The sequence below is a fragment of the Eptatretus burgeri genome, chromosome 3, assembly GCF_056783735.1.
Source record: "Eptatretus burgeri isolate ZD-2024b chromosome 3, Ebu_testis_v1, whole genome shotgun sequence".
Taxonomy (NCBI): domain Eukaryota; kingdom Metazoa; phylum Chordata; class Myxini; order Myxiniformes; family Myxinidae; genus Eptatretus; species Eptatretus burgeri.
Window position 1 is genome coordinate 56,434,736 of NC_140963.1, and position 12,001 is coordinate 56,446,736.

Consider the following 12,001-nt stretch of genomic DNA (forward strand, 5'->3'; position numbering starts at 1 on the left):
GACGCAGCTCCAGGATCTGCTCGAATCAAGAACTGTAACGGTAAACACATATGAGGTGATTCGAATGCGGTTTGTCTGAAGAGCACAAAGGGGAAGGGCTGTCAGGCAGTGTTTGTAGAGCCGGTAAGGGTCGAGGATAAAGGTATCCGTGTGAAATAAGGAGGAAACAGGTTGGAATCCTGTACCAAGAGAGGGAAGGTTAGAGGCCTTCATTGGGTTTGAGGCTATTAGGCGGCGGGTCGAAAGGGACCTCAGTCCCGGTGTAAAAGGAGAAACGATTTACAGCTATTAGGCGGCTGATTGAAAGGGACCTCAGTCCCGGTGTAAAAGGAGAAACGATTTACAGCTATTAGGCGGCTGATTGAAAGGGACCTCAGTCCCGGTGTAAAAGGAGAAACGATTTATAGCTATTAGGCGGTTGATAAGATAAGAACAAAAGAATGGGGAATAAATCTTCAAAGAACGAGAAGATACCAAAAGGAACAACATTGAAAGTTATCAGTGACAAATATGGAATCGATAACGTAAAGGGAATACAGGACTGGGTGAAGTGGACCGCGGGAAGAAAAGATCCCTTTTCCGCTGACTGGATCCTTAGATCCAAAGATATTAAACACAGTGAGTAATGCGCTGATAGAGGGCAAAGCAGGCGGCCCGAAACAAAGTGGACCACACTGGAAAGCATTGGCCGCGTGGCTAATGGAGTCGCAAGTCGAGACAGAGCATAGGCGACTCGGACTAGAAGGGACTGTGAACCAACGAAAAATACAAGACGAGGAACGACAAGGGAGACTAAAACAGGCGCTAGACCAGCTAACGGAAGTTAAGACACAGGGAGAGGACAAACAGAGGGAACTAGACCAAGTGTTAGCGCAGCTGACGGAGGTCAAGATACAGAGTGAGGAGAGACAGGAGAAGTTGAAGCAGGCGTTAGCACAGATAGCAGAAATCAACGACGACGTGAACCGAAAGACGACAACCCGACTTGGAACAACAAAAGGAATTTACCCTGTCTTAGAAGGGGACAGAGTAAAAGGAGGGACCGACATTCACCAGTTCCCCATGATACAAGCAGCAGGGGGAGATTGGGTTTGGAGATCATGGACCCCACAAGACATTAGGGGAGTAAAAGCTAGCATGGAAGAATGTATAAAGAAAAACCCGAGAAGGGCCATTCAGATATTACACGACCAGATAAAAATGCAGGGGGCAACCAGGACAGACATAGGGTTTATCTGCACTGCAGTCTTGCCCAGTGCGGTTTGGAGCCGGCGTGCGGCAGCCTGGAGTGTAAAAATGGAAGGAGAAACAGATACCACCTTAAACCGACATTACCCGGAGGGAGCCGACCGGGAAGCACAGGCACTGTACAGAGGAAGAGTACAAACCCTGATGGAAGAACTTGCGACGGAAATGGCCCCAAGGGTAATGGATTGGCAGGCAATACAGGATGTCACACAGAATCCCAAGGAATCACCTGGGGAGTACAAGGCACGACTGTATGAGCAGATCGAACTGCACTCCGGATTTATTAACATCGCACAGACGCCCCTCCATTTCCTGAACACTATGTTCGTAGATGGACTGTGTGACGAAGTAAGGCGAGAGGTGAAAGCGGACATGCCAGGGTGGAAAACGGCTGACGTAGATGCCGTGTTTGAAAGGGCAAGACAGGCTTGGCAGACTCTGAGAGAAGAGGAACGGAGGGGGAAAGAAAGATACCCAAGCTCTAGTTGCAAGAAATCTTGAATTGAAAAGCCGTAAATACGAAGAGAGGGAAAGCAGGCCTCGCTAGGAAAATCCAGATTGGGAACCCCGGTATGAAGCCGAACGGGACCAGCGGAGGCCTTGGAACCGAGAGGGAGCCGCAAAACAGGAGAATGCTTTAACTGCGGTCAATCCGGGCACTGGTTTCGGGACTGCCCGGCACCGCCTAAACAACGAGGCTGGGGCTCGCGGCCACCACAACAGCAAGAGAGACCAACGGCGCCCCTAGAGAGTATGAGAGAGGAGAAGGGAGACAGCAGGAAGAAACTATTGACATGAGGACACCGTGGTGGCTCCGCAAAGGGAAACGCGGAATGTAAGGGAATTGACCACGACCTTAAACGTAGAGGGGAGACAAGTAACATTCCTGGTAGATACAGGGGCCACCCGGTCAACACTAAAACAAGGAGAGATAAAGAACCTGCCACTCTCAGGTGAGTCAGTGAGTGTGGTGGGGGTTTCGGGACGGAGAGAGGATATCCCGATCTCGGACAAATTACGAATTGAAGTAGGTTCCCCTGCGGGGAGAACATGCATTTTTGGTAGCCAAACACACCCCGATGAATTTGTTAGGAAGAGATTTGTTGTGCAGAATGGGATGTACCATAACATGCAAGCAAGACGGAGTTTTCATAGATGCTCCGCTGGCATTGCAAGAGGAAGTAATGACCCTCATGATGACCGAACTCGGACCGGTAGTCTATTGGTTGCGGGTTGTGTCACAAGAGGGGAGAGATAAACTGACTAGGGATTGGGAAAGTGCGAAAAGATTGCGGGACGTAGAGGAATGGTTGCGTGGCAACGACATTGAATTGAAAGAAGTGGAACTGCCTTTACACTGTACGGTCTATTATGACGAAACAGGGCAGGATTTTGATTACTCGGACAGAGTACATGAAGAGTACGCTACCACACGCACTTTAATGACAACCACTTTGTGGATCGGGAAAGAGGAGCGGCAATGGAGGTGGAGCTAACTAACAAGGAACGTGAGCTAATGAAGCACAGAGAAGGACTTACCCCGCACGTCTCAATGGCGGTCGGTAAAGGTCATAGTGCCGAAGAACTGGGAAGAATGTTGACCAGGTTGAGATGTGCCTCGGAACCACCAGGGAGGGATAGTGAAACCCAGAGCACTTTACAGGCCAGTCGACGGGGGGATGGATGGAAAGTATGCTTACCTGATCAAATTTTGTCATGTATGTTAGAAAGGCATGAGATGAACAGCGAAAGGCCACGCCGCCAGACAAACAGGGAAACGAGAACGGAAGAAAGACTACAGGAAGTACCTGTTGAATTATGGACACAACATCCGAATGACGTGGGCAGAGTGCTAGCCGCAACGCCCGTGTCTATCCAGATAAAGGAGGGGGTACCCCTGCCTCGAGTGGCTCAATACCCGTTGCGCAAAGAGGCAATAGAAGGGATCGCTCCGGTGATAGCATCATTACGCGACCAAGGGGTGATAATACCTACTAAGAGCCAATGTAACACACCAATCCTGCCGGTGGAGAAGCCCGGAGGAAACAAATGGAGGTTCGTACAAGATCTGCGAGCAGTGAATAAGTGTGTGAAAGCGTCCTTTCCCGTGGTGCCACACCCGGTTACGATACTGTCAGGGGTGCCGTCCACTGCGACGCATTTTTCCGTGGTAGACTTGTGCTCAGCGTTCTTTAGCATACCGCTAGCCAAAGAGTCGCAACACTTGTTTGCCTTCAGCTACGACGGACAACAATACACCTGGACTGTACTTCCGCAGGGGTTCTGCGATAGTCCAACGCTCTTCTCGCAGGCTCTGAAGGAGGACCTGGAGGACATAGAGCTCCCGGAAGGATCAGTCATGATACAATATGTGGACGACCTGTTGGTATGCTCGGACAATCAAACGAAATGTGAAACGGACACTGTAGCGCTGTTAACAGCTCTCGCCCGAAAGGGCCACAAAGTCAGCAAAGACAAATTACAGTTTTCGCAGCCAAGGGTGACGTATTTGGGACATATACTGGAACAGGGGCAGAGGAGCCTCGGAGCTGAACGGGTGGAGACAATCCTAGAGCACCCAAAACCCGCTACATTGCGACAATTGCGGCGGTTCCTCGGGATGACGGGGTACTGCCGGCAGTGGATCCCTGATTATGCAGTTAGGGCGCGATCACTGTACGACATGGTAAAAGAGGCAGAGGGGGATAAGATCTCCTGGACGAATGGTGCGAACAAAGACTTTGAAACATTGAAGCAGGCCTTGTCAAAAGCACCAGCATTGGGGCTACCGAACTATGATCTTCCCTTCACTCTATTCGTCCATGAAAGAGGAGGGTTCGCCCAAGCGGTGCTGACGCAAGAACACGGAGGAAAGAATAGGCCGATTGCGTACTACAGTAGTCATTTGGACTCGGTCGCCGCCGCCTATCCTGGGTGCTTACGGGCAGTAGCAGCAACGCAATACGCAGTAACCGCAACAGCAACGCTGGTTTTGGGTTCTCCGCTGACTGTAAAGGTACCGCATGATGTGGCGGCGCTGATACGGCAAAATAAGACACAACATATATCAGCGGCACGAGCAGTTCAACATGATTTGGTGCTGTTGCAGGCAACTAATATAACGATCGAAAGATGTTCGCCACTGAACCCAGCCTCCCTAATGCCAGCGGGTGATGAGGGAGAGGCACATGTGTGTGAACGAGTGCTGGTGGAAGAGACAAAGGCTAGGCGTGACCTACAGGAAGCCCCGATCGAAAATGCAGAATTGGAACTGTTCGTGGATGGAGCGGCGAGGAAGAACCGATGGGGAAGAACCATCGCTAGCTTTGCAGTATGCACCGCAAGCGCCACCTTGAGGAAACAATTGTTACCAAAGGGATTTTCAGCCCAACAAGCTGAGCTGGAAGCATTGATATGCGGGTGTGAGCTGGGTGCGGGTAAGACATTGAACATATACACAGATTCTAGGTATGCCTGGGGCATCTTACATGACTCTGCTGCCATTTGGGCCTTGCGTGGCTTTAAGACGTCCTCAGGGAAGGTTATCCGACATGGGGACTTGATCAAACGACTGATACGAGCAGCACAAGAGCCGCAACAGATTGCAGTGATTAAATGCAAAGCTCACACAGGAGGGACAGATGAAGTGTCAAAAGGCAATGAAAGAGCAGATTTAGCGGCAAAAGCAGTGCTCGATGAGGAGGAGGCGAACCCACAACCAACGACCGAACTTTACGTGGAGCAAATGGTAGACGGTCCACAAACGCAAGAACAGCTGAAGGACCTGCAGGTCTCCGCAACTATGGAAGAACAGGAATCATGGAGGGTGAAGGAGGGTGCAAAGCAAAACATACATGGAGTATGGGTGGATGAGCGAAATAGACCGTTTGTACCCCGGATATTGCTCCCATGGCTCGCCCTCACTGCACATGCGCAGGGCCATATGGGAATAAAGGGGTGGCGGAAATTATTCGTCAAACCTGGAATGCCCCAGGTGTAACAACAGCAGCAACAGAGGTGGTTAGCAATTGTGCGACCTGTGGTAGACATAACAGGAAGTATGCCGCCAAGAAACGGGGAGCACACCCACCCCCGTCCGGACCGTTTCAACACCTTCAGATGGATTTTATAAAAATGCCGGCATACAAACATCACCAATATGTGCTGGTAATTGTGGATATGTTTTCTAAGTGGGTAGAGGCCTTCGCCACGACCAATCAGGAAGCTGATACAGTGGCCAAACTACTTTTACAGGAAGTAATTCCGCGATTTGGGATTCCAACACGACTATCCTCGGACCAAGGAGGGTCTTTTACGGCAAAAGTAATGGAAAAAGTAGCCGAAGGCTTGGGTATCAACCAGAAACTGCATTGTCCGTACCACCCCCAGTCAGCAGGGGCAGTAGAAAGAGAGAAACCAAACCCTAAAGCAGACGCTTTCCAAACTCTGCGAGGACCAGTCAATGCCCTGGCCAGACGTGCTGCCGATAGCACTCATGAAAATGCGGGCAACAAATAATGCCACAAGGGGCTCTCGCCCCACGAAATAATAACAGGACGTCCTATACAGTTACCGGTCTCGGCTCCGCCAGATATGGGAGATTGGGATTTGGCATGTATGACTGACGGAATGATGAACTATTGCAGAACACTCACTGCTACCATTAGGGCTTTTCACTCACAGGTACAAGAAGCATTGCCGATACCTGCTGGAGACCCGTTACATGATTTCCAACCTGCTGAACGAGTTTGGGTGAAAGAGTTCCTGCGGAAGGACGCCCTACAACCCAAGTGGACCGGGCCCCTACACTGTACTTTTGACCACGCTCTCGGCCGTCAAAGTGAGGGGTAAGAGTGCATGGATACACCACTCACACTGTAAACGAGCACCCAAGGAAGCCGCTGAAACTAGGGGAACCGGAGGAGGTAACCTCAGCAGAGGTTCCGGCTGTGTCCGATTCAGTCTTTTACCGGGATAGTGAAGACGACGACGAGGGGGAAGACGTGATATCTCTACAGAGACCCCCTCCACCACCACCAAACCGAGACGGGGCTGGCCCAGCAGGACAGGGAGAGATAGTACAGGGAGACCCACTGCAAGCAGAGCCAGGTGCCCCGCCGGACCCGGGACCTGAAAACGTAGACAACAGGGATCCTGAAAGACCAGCGCTAGAACCAAACGCCCCGCCAGACGTGGAGTCGGAACCTGGACCAGGCACCCTGCCAAACGTGGAACAGGCAGGTTTAGACGGCAACAACATTGTAATACAGGAAACAGCGACAGGAACTTTGACGACACAACATGCAACTCCTGGTGCTAGTGCTACTCCTGTGCAAAGGCGGCCTGTCACTAGGCAGCAAACCGACAGTCTTAGACCCCGAGAACCATACACGCCTCCTACACCTCAACCACGAATGGGGAAACGAGAGTGAATTAGCAACTTCTTTACAGCGTAGCAGGAGAGGGGTACCAAGAGAGGTGACAGCAAGCAAATATGCAAATTTTGGGACAACCCATAACAAGGAGTTAGACACAGTAAGAGTCTTTTCAGTTAACCGCACCCAACCTTTTTCGTCAATGGTTCCGAACAATAAGAACATAAAGGTACCGCTGCTCCGACCTCAACAACTCATAGAAATACCCTGCATCCTAGCAGATGGGTCTAGTGACCTGGTAGAACGACACAAGGAACTTAAGGCCATCATATGGTACTACGATATTGCAGGGCAGGTTCTCTTAGTAGCTCGACAAGTAAAGAAACAGAGAGGGCAAAAGGGATCCTACAACCGACAAGGATATGAATGGGGCCAGCATGCAAGTCTGATAACTAGAATTCCGCAAGTACCAGACGACACCCAGTTGGCATACTATTGCCGCGTTCTATTGAGCAACCAAACAGCATGGAGTAATTGGATACACTTTGATGTACGCAGACAGGGGCCGCCGACAAGGCCCCCGAATACCTTTGTAGCCCTAACCACAGAGATAGCAAACATTGAGAACCGGAGTGAGTGCTGGGTGTGCCTTAAACCACCATCTGGCCTCGTGACCGGACTTCCTCTTTTCGTATTACCATTAACCATCTTCAATCATGTAACCGGACCAGTAGAAGGGCTCGAAGCTAAGGCCTCAGCCCGTGATTATACACAACGGGTCTATGCAGAGAAGAATCCGAGTGCTAATGTAATGGTGGTACCATCTCCCCTATGGGTAGAAAACACCAGGGGAGCAGTCTGTTTTACAGGACAGGGAGCAAACAGAATGGGAAAGTCAGAATGTGAGATTCAACTTCCCCTCCCGAAATCAACTGACCAGGAAGTCATCGCTGTTAACCCGGACACCCAGGTAGAGGAGCAAGTAACATTCACAATAAAAGCAGCCTTACACCATGACACAACGGGATGATCCCGCCAAAAGGCATTCACTTGGTTTGCGGGGACAAGGCTTACTCCTACCTACCAAAAAGGGTGGGAAGGGAGTTGTTATTTAGCTTCAGTATTTCCGGATAGCAGGATTAAGACCACTTTTTACCCTACCCCTGCACCACGGCATCGACGCAGCGCATCAGAGACAGGGGATCCAGAGGGATGGGCCGGTGTATCAGAGCGCTTAGGGGTGATCAAAGGCACCTGGTGGGAGAAGGCTCTTGGCTTTTTCATGCCACATGCCGGTACTACTATTAATAGCATTAGGTTAGATGAGCTTTCACAAGTTTTGGAATATTTAGGTAATGTAACCATGGCTTACTATACAGAATTAACAGAGATGTTGGTATCAATGCGCGCTATGGTAATGCAGAACAGAGTAGCTTTAGACATGCTTCTAGCAGAGCAAGGAGGGGTATGCGGGATGATTGAAGGAGAATGTTGCGTCTGGATTCCGGACCCGAAGGACATAACTAATCGTGCGGTGGCCCGAATTAAAAAGGTGGTGGAAGTTCTCACAAGCAATCGAGTGGAACGTGAGGAAGGTTATGCATGGTGGAAGTCGATCTTCCAGGGCTGGGGAGGTTGGTTGTTGCGACTAATAGGGTCAGTACTTTTAATCATTGTGGTGGTAATTTTTGGGGTGTTTCTAATCAAACTTCTCATTACCATTTGTTTGAAGAAGTGCTGCGCAGCGTCACCCCTCACCCAGGCCATTATAATAATTAACAGCGAACTCTCTGTTGAGGACGACTTGGCCAGTAATGGGGAGGGGGACGACCAGGGCCTTCAGGGGGGCGTCATACACGTGGACCTAGGCCAAGGTTTACAACCATTCCTCCTTGTTGAAGCAGATAACTAACCCAGGAGAGAGTGCGTGTTGTTTTGCCTTCCAGTGCAAGATGTGACTCCTGCGCTGGACGAGCTTACACCCGTGCCTTGAGTACTACTTTTGCTACTTGCTTATGTATAATTGTTTAAACAATAGTATTACCACTGCTGCTAACATAGAACAGTATTACATGTTAATATGGTGTGGACTTAGCATTGAATTCATACACTGCAGCGTAAACGGGAGGCATGTGGCAGTGGGTAGGACAAAAGGGGGAAGACAATGGTAACAGAAGCTAACCTGAACCACCGGCAGTTGGGGACTTCTCATTTGGAGAATGTTGATGGCTATCCACGGCATTCGTAAATCCCGTTTGGCAGGCGCGGGGGCCTAGGGGTAGCTGCTACAGGAACCAAATAGGGGTCCACTCGGTCGGTGAGTCTCAGGTGTGGCTGGGAATGGTCAAAATATGACCAAGGAGGGAAACTGTTATGATGATATGTTAGGTGGTCATATTTTGGACCATTAGCTGTGTGTTAATCAGCTGTCAGGATTCTAACCTTGCTTGTAACTGTGCATTATTCAAACCTTGCTTTAAAATGTTGCTTTAAATGTTTCAGGCTACCAATGTTCCATGCACCCCACTGTTTTTGGACAGAGCCCAGCTGTTCCTGTTTCTTGGAAACTAAGCCCTTATCACCCTTCCTGTTGCTCTGTGGTGGTGTGCCCTTAGTGCAACCTTGGAGAGAACTGTGGAATTGTTCCTTCAGTGTATGCTGCCCACACATTCCTATTCTCAGTGATCACCAAAGCTTTGCCTTGTTATCAGCAGGTGCTAGTGAAGGAGTGTAGGAAAGTTATTAGTTTGCAAGGCTTGCATATCTGAGAGTTGTGTAGGTGGCTTGGAAACTGTGGTTGCATATCTGAGAATTGACCGATTCAACTTCCCCTAGGGCCCGAGGGAGGGGGGAAAGAAGCCCACTGCCACATTTATTTCTTTTACTTCTTTGTTTCCTTATCCCTTAGCATACACTTTTAGTCCACACCCAGTTTTTCCTTTACACTTTTAGTCCACACCCAGTTTTGCTTTGTGTGATTATATATGTGATTGTTTTGAAGCATATTCTTAATGTGATTCAGGGGAGCCTGACTGAAGGGTCACTGAGTCACATTCCGCATGCGTGTGGTCTTCGGAAATAAAACGTGTAATTCGAGGATCCTCATCTGACTCTGTCATCTTACTCGGCCGAGTGGAGAGTCATAACATTTGGGTTAATTAAAACTCTCTCTTTTCAAGTTAATTAACGGTCTTATTATACCCTTCATCAGGCGATCCTCGGCCACCTGACTGTCTGGGGTCTTAAGGCGTTTCCTCGGTAACCTCGCTGGGGCCTGAAGCCGCCATGTTTTTTTGGCCTGGATGTAACTAAGCTCCAGTTTTGAAAGTATCAGCAGTGCCGACTCCCCCAAAAAGTGTTGATTTGTCCAATTCGGACATTGCACGGGTGTTTCTGGGTGCAGAGTTGTATCGCGGGTAATTGGTAATCGCTTGCCAAGCGAGGCGTTTCGTTGGAGTGTTGGAGTGTTTCATCCACTTCCCGAGCTGTACAGTTCGGTTCGTGTCCTGATCGGGATGTGCAGTCGGCAGTCACCACAAGGTAAAGGTACGTATACAGTACACACGGACGTGGTACATATGGGTAGATTTGGATCTGTACGGACTCTCCGCGGGTGTGTGGACATGCCATGCCTGTTACGGGTGCCTTGGTGACAAAGTTTTATCCCGTATCTAATGGAGGTTCTTTCAGGGTTTTTTTTAATCCTCGCTCCTGTTTCTAAAGCATTTGTTATGGGATTTGCTTTACAAAGGTTATGCGGTTCCCTTTGCAAAAGCAAAATATATTTGATAACACCCGATTTCCAATCCGTTTTCCGTTTTAACGCGTTTTCAAAATGATCGAGCCAATTATTTTTCCACCCATTACACGCAGCTACTTAAAAAGAATTATGTTTGTGATCATATTCTTGAAACGTTGTTTTTCGGTGAAAGTTACTCAAGGTTTCTGGGTTGTATACAGTACGTACTGTCATCAGTAAACAAACTCACTCCAACCTGCCAATATCAACCGTGTGTGTGTGTGTGTGTGTGTGTGTGTGTGTGTGTGTGTGTGTGTGTGTGTGTGTGTGTGTGTGTGTGTGTGTGTGTGTGTGTGTGTGTGTGTGTGTGTGTGTGTGGCCGGATTTTCCAATAGGCAACTGGGGGCCCACCAGGGACTTGTGGGTTCTCTGATCAGCCAAGGAGTAGGCTAGTAGGCCCTTTCGTAAAATTAATAAAATAAAATAGGGTAACGAAAAATATAACAGTACATTTCTAAATGCCCGTTTCCCACCATCTATCTATCTATCTATCTATCTGCAGATTATATACATTACGTGTTGTATTTAGTGAACTTCATTGTTATATTACATGTGTTTTTGTGTTCTTATTTTGTGATATTGGTATCTCTTATACGAGACTTGAACTAATTTGTTATTACTTTATGCTTACCTGATTTAGTATCTGACCTCCTACAATCCCTTGACACAAACAGTATCCACGACAAATTTGCCATAGAAAAAAGCAGGAAAATGTCATTTTGTACTTCACATAGTTGTGCTTGCAAAATTTATTATGCTTCAGTTTCATTGTATTTTTCCATTATTCCTATGTGTAAGATGTACTTGATATGGAACTAATTTGATTAACAATTATTGATGTTACATTATGTTGTAATTCTTTTTAAAAAAATATTACAATATGTAATATATATATATATATATATATATATATATATATATATATATATATATATATATATATATATATATATATATATATTATCCTTGTGCCGTAAGAGGCGACCAGGGTTGCATCAGGAAGGGCATCTGGCGTAAAACATGTGCCAAATCACTATGCGGATCATACGCATGATCCGCTGTGGCAACCCCTAACGGGAGCAGCCGAAAGAGGAAGAATATATATATATATATATATACATACATACATACATACATACACATATACATATACATATACATATACATATACATATACATATACATATACATATACATATACATATACATATACATATATATATATATATATATATATATATATATATATATATATATATATATATATATATATATATATATATCCCGGCTCGGAGTGATGTAAGCGACATTTTTTAATGATATGATGATGATAGGGGAAGGGTTAAAATAGTGCTATATTTGATTAACTCCAAAATGGCCGATGTGGCCCTTACATCACTCCTCCTCATGGCGCCTCATATATATATATATATATATATATATATATATATATATATATATATATATATATATATATTTATATATTTATATATATTTTTTTTTTTTTTTGTGGAGGGGGGGGCACTGATAAGGTTTGGCCTTGGGCCCACAAGCAAGTAAATGTGTGTGTGTGATTGGT

General features: G+C 47.3%; 1 long non-coding RNA gene across 1 annotated transcript in view; it reads left to right on the forward strand.

The window, feature by feature from the left end:
- The first annotated feature begins 9,783 nt into the window (after positions 1-9,783).
- Positions 9,784-12,001, forward strand: part of LOC147029961 (uncharacterized) — a 91,339-nt gene continuing 89,121 nt past the window's right edge. Inside the window, exon 1 of the long non-coding RNA XR_015056149.1 lies at positions 9,784-10,169. This is a non-coding gene — a long non-coding RNA (uncharacterized LOC147029961). The remainder of the gene's footprint in view (positions 10,170-12,001) is intronic.